Raw genomic sequence first — 17842 nt, forward strand, 5'->3', positions numbered from 1 at the left:
TTTTTAAAGACTGAGTCTCTTTATGAAGCTCAGAGGAACCTCAGAGTTTCTATGTAGGCCAGACTGTACTTGAATCTTCAACCTGCCTCAGCCTCCCACGTGCTGGGATGCATTGCCAAGGCCAGCCTTTATACATTTTTTTTCCCTCTTGGGGTCTTATGTTGCCCAAGCAGGCCTAGAGCTCACTAATTAACTGAAGATGACCTTGAACTTCTGATCCTTCTGTCAGTACCTCATGGGTGCTGTTGTATCGCTATGCCTGGTTTATGTGATTCTGGGGTTTGTGACTGTTAGGCAAGCACTCTGCCTGCTGAGATATGTTCCCAGCTCCCTTTATCTACTTTTAATTAGTTTATACTGCATCATTTCCTTGAGTCAAATGTTTACTTACTCTGAGAACTCCTTGAGAGAGTTCTTTTTTAAATGTTCATTTCCTATTTTTACTATTCCTTACACTGCATATTTTATATGTATATATAATTTCTTTTCAATTACTGTTGTAGAATCAGAGCTGGAAGTCCTGAGTGATAAAACTTCTAGGATGTGAGATGTTTACTAACATTTGATAACGTGTTTAATCGTAGAGACACTGTATATAATACAAACTTGTGTAAGTGAGAGAGTTGTGCAGCAGAGAGAAGACTGCTTTGGAATCGCACTAGTCCTTTAACTAGCATAATCCTCTGGCCTTCTGTCATGTTGCCGAGGACTTCTATTCATTAACAAGGCATTCCTGTATATTCTGCTTTGCAAAACTGGAAACTCCCTGAGAATTTTCCAAGAACACTGCATGGCATTTAAAGGGAAAGAAACTGAAACTCCATGTGAACTCAATATATGGGAAAAAGAACCCAAGAAAATAGAAGCATGCCTTTTTCTAGACGGTACTATTTTTTAAAGATATAATGATGTTAGCTTGTGGGCATGGACGTGCATATTGTTTGTCTCTACTGTTACCTTTTCCTTTTCTATAATCAGAGAACAAACATCTATTGAGTATATAATATTTACTTATCACTGTTTGAGACAGTGGGATATTCTGCAGAATAATCTGTATAGACCCTGCCTTTTCAGAGCTTTCCATTGAGTACGAAGAATAAAATCAGCATGTTTAATCCACAAGGAAAGGCAAGAGGGTACTTAATTGCTCTAAGAGCTAAATTATAATGTACAAACTATCAATGCCATACAAATGACTGGGGAAGGATACTGGAATCAGGGGGCTTGCTCCCAGCACTCTGATAATCTACTTCCTATCTCAGTGGGATACAAGCGTGCTCTTTTTAGAACTAGTGGTTAAACTGAGTGTATACATTTTATTCGCTTTTTTTATATTATAATTCACATTAAAAATATTAAGAGGAGATGAATAAGACCTACAACAATTTCAGCAAAAGCTTGTGGAGGAACTAGAATTACTGTGGCTTCAGAGTTGGCAAAAAGAACAGATCAGTGTGAAGGCCGTGGGTGAGAAGGGTGTCAGGAGGGTGGGTGCCTACCAGAGTAGACTTGGAGTTGGGATGGGTTGGAAAGGAAGGTCTAGGACCTAAAACAAAGCTGGACAATTTGAGAGTGGGGAGAGGCTTTAGGAGGTTGAAGGGCTTGGTGGGGAGACAGAGGAAGAAATTTGGGTATTTTAAGATACCCATGTGTTGAAAGTTTTTCATTTGATTGATGACAGTGGAGTTGAAGGAAAATCACCGTGGCTGTAGCGTGCCTTGTACATGAAAATGGGAAGGAAGCTGGAGTGATAAAGACAGAAGCTGAATCACTGAATGCTGAATATGACGGGAGGAGCAGAAGTGTGAGAATACTATAGAGAAGAAAATGCCATGACGGCGTAAACGACAAGGTAGAGGGACAGGCAGCAGGAATGAGATGCATGCCAGGGGGACTGATGGTGCTGGTGATGCGGCATTTGATGGAGGCAGTAAACTGGGCAAGGCAATTTTGATTTTGCCAGTGTAGAGTTGACACGACAGTGACAGTAGCAATATGGAGATATGAGGAAGTTGCATAGCAATATTCTGATGAGCATATTCAAATGTAAGATATCTCAGCCAGAACGAATTCCCATAGCATGTAACATGCCACATGTCATTAAGTACCTGAATAAGAATGAGACTTTTCAATGTAAGACACACACACACACACACAAAAAGAAAAAACAAACAAACAAAAAACCCAAGGCCATTTCCCTCCCAGAAGGTCGTCACCAAACCCATCACTATTTGTGTCCCTTTTCATTCCAAATCAGTCTGTAAATAGGTGAATTAAAAAAGAAGCCCTGTGTATTTTAATGGGCAAAGGGAGTAAAATTTGACATTTCAAAAGGGTGGTGATGTCTAGGTAAGACAAACCATTCTGATGACATTTTAAATCACTTTGATTTTGTGTCTTTAAAGAAAATATAAGAAATAATACTACAGCAATGGAAATCTATAAAAGTCCAAGGGGCAGAGAGAATCAAGGAGGCAGATTTTAATTCAATAAGAAAAGTACTTTCTAAAAATGTGAACTACCCATAAATGGAAAAAGCTAAGGATATTCCCTGTTCTGGAAATAATGTAGCAAAAGCGTGATTGTGTAGGCATGCTAAATATAGAATTCTTACTTTGGCTGGTGATGGGTCTGAAAGACCTCCATAACACTTTTTCTGTTATCTGTCTTTCATGTAACACAGGTAAGGAGGAAAGGTTTGAAAAATACCAATGAATCTGTTCGCTTATTGATGCAAGTAGGCGCTTTGTTTTTAACTGGGCCTTGGGTGCGTAATAGTGCGCAGTCTGACCCAATCCACAATGACTTTGCAGAGCAGAAAGGGATGCAGGCAGCAGAGTTCTAGATGCTGTCCTAGAAGAAAATATCCAGTACTCCAGGAACACATAGCTCAACCTTGAGGACCCAAAGAAGACATTAGGGAGCAGATGACATAACCAGAAGCACCAGTCATCACACCGAGTCCAATTGTTAAAGACAGTAAGTCTTCGGTGTTTACCATTTGAACACAGTCTACTGACAGAACACAGCTTAGGAGAGGGCCTTTCCACGTGACAAAATGAACTAGTCTCAGAAATGTACTTTGGGTTTCTAGAAAACCAAAGTCCACTTGAGACTAAAATTTTTAATTTTATCTATTATTTTTATGTGTATGACTGTATTACCTGCATGTGTGTAAGTGCACCTGTGTCGTGCAATGCCCATGGAACTCAGAAGAAAGTGTCAGATCCCCTGGAACTAGAGTTACAGAACCGCCATGTGGGTGCTTGGAATCTAACCCAGGTCCTCTCTGAGAACAGTGTTCTTAACTGCTGAGCCATCTCTCCAGCCCCTAAAGTATTTTTTTAATGTCTAGTGTAAACATAATTCTTATTTCTCAGGTTAATATTGTGAAGCATGGATAAGTTTCCCCCTATTTCTCTGACTCGGAATCTCTCCTATCCAAAGCTGGTAGGGGTGGGGGCAGGGGTTAGGAGAGAGTAGGAAGATGGAGGCCAAGTGATGGTGGGGTGTGAGGACAAAAACGGGGGGGGGGGTGTCGTCGCAGCACAACCAGAAACTAATTGTATCAAATTCTTGACTCTCTGACTATGAATGCTGAGTGATCTAATACAAAGATCCAGTCATGTATTTGTCTGTAAATTTTTCCCTCCTGGAAGGAGATAGCTTGAAAATTTTTCAGAGTCTAAGGAAAAGAAATGTATTTCTTTTCCTTAGATGGTGATGGGAAACAAGATTTAAAAACACTGCTGACAGCCTTTACAGAGTATCCTGTCCCCAGACCTGGCTTTCTAACCTATGGCTCGGTAATTGTTTCCGATTGGTCTTTTTTTTTTTTTTTTTGGAGTTTTCCTACCTAAGAAGAAAGCAATCCGACCCTCAGCCCTCAGGTAGGGTCAGCATTTTGAGAATAAATTGAAACTATCCTATTGTGTAAATTTTACTACTACAGATGCAAGAATCCTTTAAAAAGTCAAAATCTGAAACGAGCAATGTACAAAGTACAGAATGATTAAGATATATCATGATCGAGAATGCAGGGCCGCTATCACTTTAGAAAATTCTAGACTGTCATTCATTAGAAGAAAAAATTAAAGTATGTATATCCTTTAGTGCTCCCCGCCCCACAATTTGTTATTACTCTAAAGAACGTTTGTTAAGAAGAAACTCAAAGTTTCTAAGTTTACCTTAAGTTGTGCTCAGAAAACTTGCTTTATTTAAGAATAATTTGAAGTCTGTCAACCTTTACTTTTAGGGTCAGATTTTATTCAGTTTTTGTAACTTATCATTGGTAAGTGTATGGTCTAATGTCCAATAAACTAAAAGTTGCAAAGGTTACCACAGCTTACGTTAGCTTCTTACCTTAGTGAAGACAATACAAAACAACAAAACAAGGTGCTCTCCTGACCATCCCCAGTGCTTAAGGCAGTAAGCTTACTGGCTACTGGCGCTGCTCAGGCCCAAAACACAGGTGTCTAAATTGATAGTGGTGGAGCACATTCATAAACAGAGGCTTAGGATGGAGGATCACCCCATGTTGGAGGCCAGACTGGGCTACATGGGGAGTTTAAGTTCAGATCAGGGAGTGCTACATAGTGAGAACTACACTCAACAAAAAAAAGGTGAGAGTCCGCATTCAATCTGTCAGTCACTCCTGCTTATCAGCTACCTCCAAATCCATACTGATAACTGCTTCTCCAAGTTTCTCTCGCACTACCCCTCTGCCCTGCCCCAAACCACCATCATTACTCTCTAGATCTCCAAATACCAGGGGCATTCCCACTAAAGTAGCTGTGAAAACCCAAATCTCTCCAGACATTGTCAGATGACCCCTGGGAAGCTAGAAGGTACAAAATGTCCCCCAGGTTTCAGCAATCTTTACAAGTCTCCCTGACCCTTTCTATAATCTATGCCTCATGCAGGATCCAGAATAATCTATTTATTTATGTGTTTATTTATTTATTCATTTATTCATATTTTCTGTGTGCTACCTATGATTTGGCTAAGTGCGGCTGTATGTGCACCACCAGAGGAGGCCAGAAGAGGGCATTCAATACCCAGGAACTGGAGTTATAGCCAAGTGTTAGCTGCCTTGTGGGAATTGGGAACCAAGCTGGGAACCAGACCTGGATCCTCTATAAGAGCAGCAGGTGCTCTTACCTACTGAGTCATGTCTTCAGCCCCCAGAATAATCTTATTAAGGCACACAAGAACTCTGAAAAATGGAGCAGGAAAGATGGCTGAGCCGTTAGGAGCATTGGCTACTTTTGCCAGAGGACCCGGGGCTGGGTTCCCAGGCTCCTCGATGGAAGCTAACAAACTTCCAAAACTCCAGTTATAGGGGATCCACTGCCTTCTTCTGGCATCTGTGTGCACTGCATGCATATGGTGCACTTACATGCAAGCAAAACATTTATATACATAACATAAAAATAAGAGGGCTGGAGGGATGGCTCAGCGGTTAAGAACACTGACTGTTCTTGCAGAAGACCAGGATTCGAATCCCAACACCGGCATGGCGGCTAACAACTGTCTGTAACTCCAGTTCCAGGGGATCCAATAGCCTCTTCTGTTGTCAGTGGGCATTGCAGGACATGGGTGCACTTACATACAAGCAGGAAATACAGGCGTACACATAAAATAAAAATAATAAATTAAAAAAAATTTTTAAAAATGAAGAAGGGGCTGTGTGGGAAGTGTGGCCTGAACAACCTGCGCATGCATGCTGCAAACATGCGGAAAACACCCCGCTGTCTCAAACCTGTGTTCTGCCAAAAGACACAGAGAGGGCTGACCTGAAAATGGCCTGATACAGAGAGCCAATGAGAAACAGAAACGACCTATCAATGGACCAATGGGACACCGGGAGGGGGGATATAAGGAAGCCTCATATCTGCAATAAAGGAGTCTGCAGCTGCTCGCACTGCCTGCTTCTCACCTGACTCCTGGAGTCTGCGGAGTCTGCATCGTGACTCAGTGCCGACTCTACCCCCATAAAGATATTGGAACACTTTATCTCATGTTTGGAGCTTGAGCCGGTATAGTAGGGTTAGGGTTAGGGAGAGCCCCGGGACACCGACAACAGGGCTGGAGAGATGGCTCAGCAGATAAAGAGCACTGACTGCTCTTGCAGAGGATCCAGGTTCAGTTCCTAGTACCCTCATGGTGACTAACCATCCTTAATTCCAGTTCCAGGGGATCTGATACCCTCTTAGGGCCTCCATGGTCATTGTACAACACTGGTGCAAGTACTTACATACATGCAGGCAAAACACTCATATATATAAACTAGAAAGAATAAATATTTTAAAAAATGAATTAAGAAAAAAAATTTAACTCTGAAAAATTATAGGAAGCCAAATACAGCGATCGGATTTGCCTCTTGAGAGAAAAACCTTTGGTGCTCATACAGTGCATAGATTTGAAGTCAGGGGTAGCAGAGACAGAATAACAAAGAGGCATACAGCTTCAGAGTTCAACAGAGCAAGACTCTGATCCTGACTCCAACCATTTAAAAACATTTGGGGTGAGGCACCTTTAATCCTAGCACTCAGGAGGCAGAGGCAAGCAGATCTCTGTAACTGAGGCCAGGCAACCCTGGCCTACACAGCGAGTTCCAGGCCAGCTGGGGTGAAAACCAACAAAAAAGTCTTTTGGCCTTGAATACGGTCTTAGTCTTTTGGGGCTTCAGTTCAGTTTCCACATTTGTTATTATAGGCATGATTCTTACCCCCGAGGCTTAAATAAACAACTTCTAGACTCTTAGAACAGGCAGCTGCTTCATGAGGTCATTGGCCAGGATAGTGGATGTAAGAAAGGGAGCAGAGAGGGGGAGCTGATGAGTTGAGGCTTAGCTATGTTACATTTGAGGGATTCTGGGCACATTTCAGAAGACTTATACCATAAGCAGTTAAACAGAAGAGTCCAAACTGAAGAAAGAGGAACTGGAGAGAGTAGAGACTCGATCATTGTGGCAGAGTAGGGAGAGAAGCGGGTGCAGTTAGAAGTTAGGGACATAGTCACGGGCTGGGGAGGGGGAGATAGGCAGGAGGCTGAAAAAGCTACTGCCAGAAACTAGGGGAACAAAGAGGAAAGAAGCCTTAAAATCAGAATTGCCAACTGTGAAAAAAGTAAAGAGAATTACGTCATTTAAGGTCTCAGCCCATTTGGAAAGGTAACGCTTGGACATGAGGTCTGACATGGGAAATACTGGTTTCGTGGAGTGATAGCGATGTAGTGTCTGTTGTAATGGGGCAAAGAATAAAGAATAGAAGAAAGCCAAGGGAGCACAAGGGAGCTGATACTGTGAGCTTTCAGAAAGGAAAAGGAGAGGGAAGATCTCTGCTCTGAAGGAAAATCCCTCCAACTTTCATAACACCCTGGCACCCACATCCTGTCTTCCTTCTAGCCCCAGAGTGGGTTCTTTTTGAGACAGGGTCTCCCAGTAGCCTCAGCTGGCCTGGAGCTTGCAATGTAGACCAGGCTGGCCTTGAACTCACAGAGATCTGCCTGCCTCTGCCTCCCGAGTGCTGGGATTGAAGGCGTGTGCCACCATGCCCACCTCAGCCCCAGAGTTCTTAATATTGGGTGCATAGACCTCCTCAAGAGGTGCCTAAATAGAATTTAAAACTCTATCTAGAGAGTCACAACTTTAATTTCGTTAAACTAAAATCTAGCACTTTCACCAAGTGTCAATTTAAGCAAAAGCTATAGAAATTAATAGCTACAACTAAAAAACTACATCTTCAGGGTGGTGAGATGGCTCAGCAGGTAAAGATGTTGTTACCAAGCCTGATGACTGGAGTTTGATCCCTAGAACATACACAGAGGAAGGAGAGAACCACTCCTGCAAGTTATCCTCCACAACATATGCTGTGGGATGCACATGTCCACCACGTACACACATACAATAAATGTAAAAAATATCTAAATATATTTTTAAATCATTTTGAAGTCGTCACATATTTCTCGAAATATCACTTTTATGAAATTACAGTACTTGTTTTAAGCCTAATGATATATAAATATTTTGATAACTTCTTAAATGTAATTAGTTTTCTTGTAATCCTATGTAGGTTTTTTCAAATAAACATCTAAGGAGTACCTAGGCATCTCTAATGACTCTCCAGGTATCTTTGGCAGAAAAAGGTTAAGACATCCTGCTAGCTCATTACATAAGCCATTTGTCTACTTCACCATCTCAATATTTTTGCCGTCATTTCTGTAAACTGTTGCCCTAACTTTTTTTTTTTATAAACCACAGCTGTTTCCTGTGTTCTTCCAGGGAAAACAGTCAATTGACTCTATGGACTTTTCAATAGTTCTGGACAACTCCTTGGACCCGTTACTGATCAGCTGGTCATGGAGACATCACCTGACTTGAGATATAAGACTGATTCAAGTATTGTTCCCTATCAATGAACAATGCTGAGCAAGGGGCACCTTGCTATATGGCTGGGCATTTAGCACTGGCAGCTCTCAGGAGTTTGTCATGTGAGGGTTATAGTCAAAAGAGAAGAGAGACTTATCCGGAAGTTACCAGACAATGTGGAAGTTATTTTGCTTAGAATAAAGTTTTATGACATTTATGACATCAGAGCTTCTTCGGGAGGTGTTATGAAGTCATTCTTCATTAGAAAATGCCATTAAAGAACTGATTTGTCAAGGTTGGGTATGTAATGTTTGTCAAGCCAACCCTACATTCTCTAAAAATCTTTGAAATGTTAAACATGGTGGAGTAAATAGAGATTTGTTTTCTATCTTGACAGATTTAGTATACGTTGTTAGAGTTGAGGAACAGGCGGAATATTTAGGATATTTTCATTCCACTAAGCATTTGTCTAGAGATACAAAGTTGATAATCACTGCAGATAGACTTATTAGGGCAAACAGTCACTTTAAAAGCATTTTGCTGAGTTGCTGGCTTTTTATAAATGAATGCATGACACCTGCTGGCGAGTTGTATAATTTCCCTCTTTGAAGGAAAAGTCAGTGATCTGTACCAGAGGAATTAGGGTGGGAGCCCTGCCTTTCTTTAGTGACCAGCCAGGGAGAGATGATTTGGAATGTGAACATACTTCTTGATTATTCAAGATATTTAGAGAATGTAAACATTTGGAGCTGGAGAGATGGCTCAGCGGTTAAGAACACTGGCTGTTCTTGCAGAAGACCCGGGTTCAAATCCCAGCACCCACATGGCAGCTAGCAACTGTCCACAACTCCAGTTCCAGGGGATTCAACAGCCTCTTCTGTCCTCTGCGGGCATTGCACAACATAGGTGCACTTACTACATGCAGACAGTACACATAAAATAAAAATAATAAATAAAATATTTTTAAAAAAGAATGTAAATATTCAACGCACCTTTCTTAACAGTGGGTAAACTGAGATTTGGAGAGCCATGTTTCACTCAATGTCACCCCAAGATGGGTTAATCAACTGACACTAAAGTGCTGGTTTCTGTTCTGTATTTCCCAACTAGCCAGGAATTCGGGGTATTTGTTAATGTCTTTTCCATCTCTGCCTATTTGACTCAACTAGTCAGAGATTTTATTATTGCTAATATTGCGAAGACTTTGTCTATGTCTAATGTCTTTTTTTTAAAGTCTGGTTTATTGAAGTGAAATTTATATACACTAGAATCCATTAGTTGCAGATGTACAATTCTGTGTGTTTTGATTGGTGTACATGCTTACATAACCACCATTACAATCAAGATTTAGAGTGTTTCTATGATCTCAGTTTCCTCACACCTTCTTTTAGTCAATCCACTCTTCCACCTTAGGACCAGGTGAGCAGATCTCTTCTCTCTCCCTATTAGTAATCATTTTCCAGAATGACACTTGTTAGATAAAAAGGTGGCATGGGTCTGGATTGTCACGAAACAGAAGCAAAGAGGACTCTGGCAAAACAAGAGTTTAATTAGGTTTGACGGGGCTGGTCCTCAGCTTGGGTGTGAGGAAGAACCAGCAGCCTAAGGGCTGCAGAGGGGTAGCTTATAAAGGGAAAGAATGAGGAAAAAGAATACTTTTCTGCTGTTTGGGACTGTTTTGGGGGCTACTTGTTCAATGGAGGGCGTGGGGTCTGTACCTGATGAAGCATATTGGGGAAAACGGTTACTGTAAAACATGTTTTTCTACAATTATATAGTTCCAGGAATTAACTGCAGCTAAGGGCTTGAGAAACCTGTTTGTCAGCCTGTGGGGCATGCTCTGGTGATCACAATACATTGGTCATTAATTTCCCACCGGCTGCTTTTGTTAACTCACAGATGGCTGGGAGTTGGTTGACTCAACTTCTCTTAGGAGCCTCATGGTTTCTGGGTCTGGGATCGCCTAGATCTGAGCCCTATCAATACGCACATGTAATCTATAGTATGTGGTCTTTTATGTCTGCCTTCTTTCATTTAATGTTTTGGATAGTCATTCGTGCTTTTGCATGTACCAGAGGTTTGCTCTTCCTCTTTCTGAGTAGACTACTAAATGAGTAAATCCTGATATGGTTATTCTTGCAGTTGATGGTAGAAATCTGGGCTATTTTCAGCACTTTTGCTCTTTCTTTACACATTCGCACACACACTTTTAAAACTGACATATAATTGAATTTATTTGTGAAGCACAGTGTGGCATCAAACAACGGATAATCAAATCATGATGATTGGCCTATCTATTATTTCAGGTGTTAATCATTTCCTGTGTTGAGGATAATTAAGAGCTCTTCTATAGCTATTTTAGCTGTTTTTCAACAGTTATCCTACTGAACATTAGAAATGATTTATCTCATCCAAACTGCACCCCTGTATTAGCTAGCCATCATCTCTCCGTCCTTCCCTCCCTACACCCTTTCCCGTCTCTAGTAACACATGTTCTACTATACGTAAATTCAGCTTTCAGCAGACACACATATAAGTGAAACCAAATAATTTTGGCATTCTGTGCCTGACTTATTTCGCTCAACACAATGTCCTCCAATTTCCCATTTCTACAAATGATGGGATTTCATTCATTTTGTGACTCAATAATATTCCATCATGTATAATAATGCATTTCCTTTATCTCTTCCTCTGCTAATGGGCCAGTGGGAGAATTCTATCTTGACTGTCCTTGGCTGATTTGCTGCAATAACCAAGGGAGGGTAGATGTTTCTTCAGTATACTGAGTTCATTTCCTTCAGTTATACACCTGGTGGTGGAATGACTGTACCATGTGGTAGGTGTGTTTCTGACTTGTTTGAAGAAAACTATACTGTTTTCCACAACAGCTATATTAATTTACATTGCCATCAAAGCATATAAGCACTCCACTTTGGCCCCATCCTCCCTAGCTTTGTTATTTATTCTTTATATTATCAAAAACCATTGTCTAATTGTTTTAAGTGGGGTGAGATGGTATCTCATTGTGGCTTGTTCTTACGTTTCTGTAGTAGTTAGTGATGTTCAGCATTTTGTCATACATTTGTTAGTTATGTGTACATCTTCTTTGTAAAATGCCTATCAGATCATTTGCCTATTTTAAAAATGGGTTGTTTGGATTTTTGCTGTTGAGGCCTGAGTTTCTCACCTTTTGAATATTGATATCCTGCCTGATATAGTCTGCAAAGTTCTCCCTCATCCTGTGTGTTATCTTTTCACTGGATTGTGGAAAGGTTGAAAAGGATGGTTTCCTTTGTTATGCAGAAGCTTTTCAGTTTGCTAAAAATCCACCTGACAAGCATTACTTTTGTTGTCTGTGCTTGGGTCATATATACAGAAATAATCTTTATTTAGGTCTTTCTTTTTTTTAGTCTAGCTAAAGGTGTGTCAACTTTACCTTTTTCTAAAATGTTAACGTTTTGGTTTTATTGCTCTTTATTAGTTATTCTCAATGTCACTTATTTACTTTGACCTTCTTTCTTTTCACTCATTTTGGGTTTGATTTTCTAGTTACTTTAATTACATTGGTAGGTTGTTCACCTGAAAGTTTTCTACTTTTTATAAGGATGACGCTGAACTTTTTATCTTCCTGCCTCCACCTTCTGAGTGCTGGATCATGTGCCACCACATCAGTTTATGCAGTGCTGGAGATCAAACCCAGGGCTTTGAGCATGCTAGACAATCACTTGATCAACTTCACAATGTCTTGAGCCCCTACCTAGTTCTTTACTACTGTAAAGTTTCCACTTAGTACTACTTTAGCTATATCTGATAGTTTTAGACATATGTGTTTCCATTTTCACTATTTTCATGGGCAGTTTAGATTTCCCTATCAACTTCTTTATCGGCCCATTTCCTGTTCTGGAGGATGCTGTGTAATTGTACGCATGTTTTCAGTGTTCCTCTTATTGTTGGTTTCTAATTTATTCCATTGTTGACAGAGAAGATACATTATATGATTGCAATGTTTAAAAATGTGTTGAGGTTTATCTTGTGACCTGATATCTGATCTAACCTGGAAATGTGTTGATGAGACCATATATCTGCAGTTATTGGATGAAATGTTCCAGGAGCTGAAAGTGTGTTATACCTGTTTGGCCTGTAGAGTAGTTGAACTCAGATGTTTCTTTGTTGATTTTCTATCTGGATGATGAGACCATTAATGAAGTGGGCTGTTGAAGTCTCCAACTTTCAGTGTATTATTATCACACTGGAGACTATCCCTTTACATTTAATAAAATTTGCTTTATATATCTGAGTAGTCTTGTGTTGGGTGCATATTTAGTTATAAGTATTACATCATCTTGCTGAATTGATCCTTTAAAAGTCTCAAAAATGCTTCAATAAACAAAACAAAGCAAATATATATATTACCTTTTTGTCTCTTTAAAGTTTTTTATTTTTATAAAATTTTATCTGACACGAGTATATGCTACTCTTGCTTTTTGTTTCTGTTTGCAACATCTTTTTCTAGCCCTTTATAGGTGAGGTGAATTTCTTTTAGGAAGAATGTAGTTGAGTTATAGTGTCTAGGCTACATTTTTCATTTGGGGAATTTAACCAAGGTTATACTCAAGGTTATTATTGGTAATTAAACTACTCCTGCCAAATTTACTCGTTGCTTTCTAATTGTTGATTGAACTGTTTTGCCCTCCCATTTTTTTTTATTAGCTTTCATTAATCATTGTGGTTCGGTAGATTTTAAATAGTGATCATTTGATTTCTTACTTTTGTATCTGTGCTACCATCAGTTTTTCTGGTTTTACATCTCTTTGTCTCTTTGTGAGGTTAGCCATCCTTTGACTTGTAGAGAAAGAACTCCCTGAAGTATTTCGTGTAAGGCTACTCTGGTGGTAATACATTTACAGTTTTTTACAAAGATATTTGCTTCCTCTTATTTATTCCTAAAAAATAACTTTCCTGAGTTATAGTATTTCTGGATTCCAGTTTTTTGTCTTCTTGGCAAATTGTCTCCAGGCCTGCAAAGTTCCTGCTGAGAAATCTGCCATCTAGTAAGGATCCCCTTCTATGTGTTGATGTTTTTGAAGCTCTACTTTCCCTTTGTCTCATGATGGCCTCCTTAGGTTAAATCTGGGGTTCTTTGGGCTTCACTGTTCTCATGCATCTTTCCTGGGACTTGGGAGGTTTGGGGTCATTATTTTACCAAATATCCTTTCTATACCCTATTGTCTTCCATAATATTTCTATGTTTAATGATATCTCTTAGGTCAAATAGGAGTTCCTCACTTCTTTCCAGGCCCACTGCCCTACCCGTGGCCAGTTCAATTAAAAAGATCTGTGCTCAAGAGCAGAGCTTCTTTCTTGTGGTTTGTTTATTTTAAAATATTTTATTTATTATTTTTATTTTATGTATATGAGTGTATTGCCTGCATGTATGTAAGTGTACCCATGTTGTTCAGTGCCTGCAGAGGTCAGAAGAGGGTGTTGGATCCTCTGGAACTGCAGTTACTGGTGGCTGTTAGCCATCATGTGGGTGCTGGGCATCAAACCTGGGCCCTCTGCAAGAGCAGCCAGTGCTCGTAACCACTGAGCAATCTCCCCAGTCCTTTTGAGCTTTGTTTAGTCATTGATTGTGTTTCTCCATTGACATTTTTAGCTGGAAGCTTTCTGTTGAGCCCTGTCTTACTTTCTATTGTACTAAAAACCTTGACCAAAACCAACTTGGGGAGGAAAGGGCTTATTTCATCTTACATCTCCCAGGTCACAGTTCAGTACTGAGGGAAGTCAGCGCAGGAACTCAGGACAGGAACCTGGAGACAGGAGCTGAAGCACAGACCATGGAAGAATGCTACTTACTGGCTTGCTCCTCTGGCCTGTGCTCAGCCTGCTTTCTTATACAACATAAGACTATCTGTCCAGGGGTGGCACCACCCACAGTGGGCTGGGCCCTCCCATAACACTCAACAATCAAGAAAATGCCCAACAGACATGTCCTCCAAGCCAATGGAAGCAGTTCCTCAAATGAGACTCTCTCTCTATCCAGATGTGTCTAGCCTACAGCTAAAGCTATCCAGCACAGGTCCTTTCTTATAATACCTATTCCTCTGATGAATTTTCCATTCAGATCATGATTATCTTCTTCCTTATTTCATGGAAGTGTTTGTGTTCCTTGAGGGCTTTTTTGGTTTTCCCTGTGCCTTCTATCCCCAACATGGATATTGATGCATCTAGTGCAACCATTGCCTTTTTCAATTTTATGGAGTTTTGTTGTTATTGTTTTTGTTTCCCTCCTTCATCTCTGTGGTGTGTGTGAAAATGCCAGCTACAGTGTGTTAGCTGGATAGACCCAGAAATTGCACAGTTCTTTCAGCTGTGATGCTCATAAGTGGTGGTCTTGGTAACCTGTGTTGTGTGTGACTGTGGTAGACTGGCATCATTTTACTGTGGGGCTGGAGGTTGGTAATAAAGGTGTTACCTGTGTGGATATTAGGCCAATTGCAGATGCTTGTGGTCATATTACACAACTGACTGTGCTACAGGTTTACCTAAGGGCAGGGCTGCCTCTTGGATGGATGGATACTGGGCCAGATGAGGATGTATGCTTATGTCCAGGGGACAGCTGGATGTATGCTCATGGGTGGGTGCACCACTTCATTGGCTGTACAGATCCACATAGTCACTGTTGTGTGGTAGGCTCTTGGGGTAAAGGGAGCTGTTAAGCCATTGGATTAGTTACTTTTCTTTTGTAAAACACCATGACCAAAAGTGATTTATAGAAGAAAGCATTTTTTTGGCTTAAGGTTCCAGAGGGAGAAGAGTCCATCATGGTGGGGGCACATGGCAGCAAGTGGCAGGCATGGCAGCAGGAACAGGAAACGAGATCTCATGTCTTCCATCACAAACACCAGACAGAGTGAACTAGAGGTCAGCAAGGCTGTGAACACTCAAAGCCTGTGATACACTTCCTCCAGCAAGGCTCTACCTCCTCAAGGTTCCATAACCTTCCCAAACAGTGCCTCCACCTGGGGACTGTGCATTCAAATACTTGAGCCTATGAGGGACATTTCTCATTCAAACCACCACAACCACTGTGTGCCAGCTTCCCCTTTGGGCAAATGTGCCAAGGGGGAGGGACCCCTGCATGGGTCAGAAGGGCAAACTTTCTGTTGGGCCTCAGCTCTGAACTCCTGTGTGAGCAAGCTAAAATGATGGAGTCTCAACAAAGGAGGTATGCCATAACTACCAGACTACAAGCAGGATACACTAGAGAAGTGAGTTCATTTTAAGATGGTGCCATGCCATAGGTCCTGGGGATTGGGATGTATAGCATGGGTTCCCGCTCCAGTAAAGGACTATGTGAATTTTGAGCGATTCTCTAAACTGTGTATGTGGCCTGTGAGGGTGACAGGGGTCTCCTATAAAGACATATGAAGTGGCTGGGAGGACCTCTGGAATCTTCTGATCATCTTTTCATAGTAAGAAGTCTATTTTGGTTTTGAGCCAGTCTGGGTGAGATGGAGGTAGTGTGTCTATCCCTTCCTGGTTGTCGTTCTCCACTGGATCCCAGCACCTCTGTGCCACTCTACATTGTGTTCTTCCTCAGTCACTCCAGCTGGAACAGAGCTGGTTATTGTGTGGATCTTTTCCAGGGGTGGGGGGGGTGGCGATGAGTGACAGGCAATTCTATTCTGTCTTGCCAATATCACATCTACTTTTGGCTTTTGATGATTATGAACATTTCATAGACTTTTATGACTGTATGGATACATATCGTCATATCTCCTTGGTAAATATTTAGGCACAGGAATGCTATTATAAGATAAATGCATGTTTAACTTTATAAAAACGGTGACTTTTGCATTACAAAAGTAGTTTTACACACATATTCTTCATACTAAACACATTTAAATTTTTGTTCTTTTATCACTTTTTGTTTTCTTTTTATGTGTATGCATGCTTTGCTGGATGTATGTAAGTGCATTGTGTGTGCTGCTGGGGAGCCCTGACTGCTCTTGTAGAGGACTCAGGGTTTGAATCCCAGTACCTACATGGTGGCTAATAACTGCCCATAACTCCAGTTCCAAGGGATCTGACGCTCTCTTCTGACCTCTGTTGGTATGGCACAACACGGGTACACTTACATACAGGCAATACACTCATGCATATCAAACAAAAATGATAATAAAATATTTAAAATAAGGACTTGAAATTAGGAGAGGAAACATTTTGGGAAGAACAGGGTTCCAGAGAAAGTGGGAGGGGCATAAGAGAGGGGAATGGGAGGTGAGTATGGTCTAAATATATTATATACATTCATGAAATTGTCAAAGAATAAATAAAAAATTATTTTAAAAGATACACTTTTGGGGGCTGGAGAGATGGCTTAGTGGTTAAGAATACTGACTGCTCTTGCAGAGGACCCGGGTTTGAATCCCAGCACCCACATGGCAGCTAACAACTGTCCATAACTCCAGTTCCAGGGGATCCAATAGCCTCTTCTGTCCTCCGCAGGCATTGTACAACATGGGTGCACTTACCTACATGTAGGCAATATGTGCATACACATAAAATAAAAATAATAAACAAAATATTTTTTAAAATAAGCTTTTGCTAAAAGCAAAAGGCTGCATTCTACAATACAAATGATATCACACTATTAATGTTCTATTATTGATTAGAAAGGCATTTCTTCAGGAGTTGTGTATATCAGAGATAAATGAATTCCTTTCATTTCTACTGTTTGAGATGTGTGAATTTTAAAAAATGATGTGCTATTCTAATTCTTTATTACACATTAGAATTTTGTTTTAGATCATGCCCTTTATGTCACTTGGAAATGTTATTACATAAACTATGATGTTAATGTATATTATGGCATATTTAATATGATCTACCTAGGCCAGAATTCATTTTTGCCTGAGGAGGTCAGAACAGAATTCATTTTAACTAAACATTTTTTCACACTTATTTAACGTGTATGGGGGGCATGTCCTCATGCATGTCATGGCATGTGGAGGTCAGAGAACAATCTGTGGGAGTCTGTCTTCTCCTTCTACCGTGTAGTTTCCAGGGATCAAACTCTGGTTATCAGGCATAGTGGCAAATGCCTTTCCTGGCTGAGCCAACTCACAAGCTCTAACTTAGTAACTATTGAAAATCTGTTATTTCTCTATAGATCACTGAAGAAGATATTCGCAATCAAAACCATGAACAGTAGGTGTTTACATTGCTAATATAACGCTTTGCTCAGTTTGCTGATCAGTGTTGAAACTGATAGAAATGTTAGCTTATTGGGCTGTACTGACACCTGCTGGTAAGGAAGAAAATGTATAAAAACTGCGTTATGAGGAATACTTTGGTCTTTAAAACTTGTATTTGCATTCTGAGTTTAATACATTAATGACTGTATTTCATATTTATGACTGACAGTTCAAATTGATTCATGTGGTTAGTCTGGGGCAACTCTCCTTG

This window comes from Nannospalax galili, unplaced genomic scaffold, assembly GCF_000622305.1.
Source record: "Nannospalax galili isolate Female #2095 unplaced genomic scaffold, S.galili_v1.0 scaffold2280, whole genome shotgun sequence".
NCBI classification, from domain to species: Eukaryota; Metazoa; Chordata; class Mammalia; order Rodentia; family Spalacidae; genus Nannospalax; species Nannospalax galili.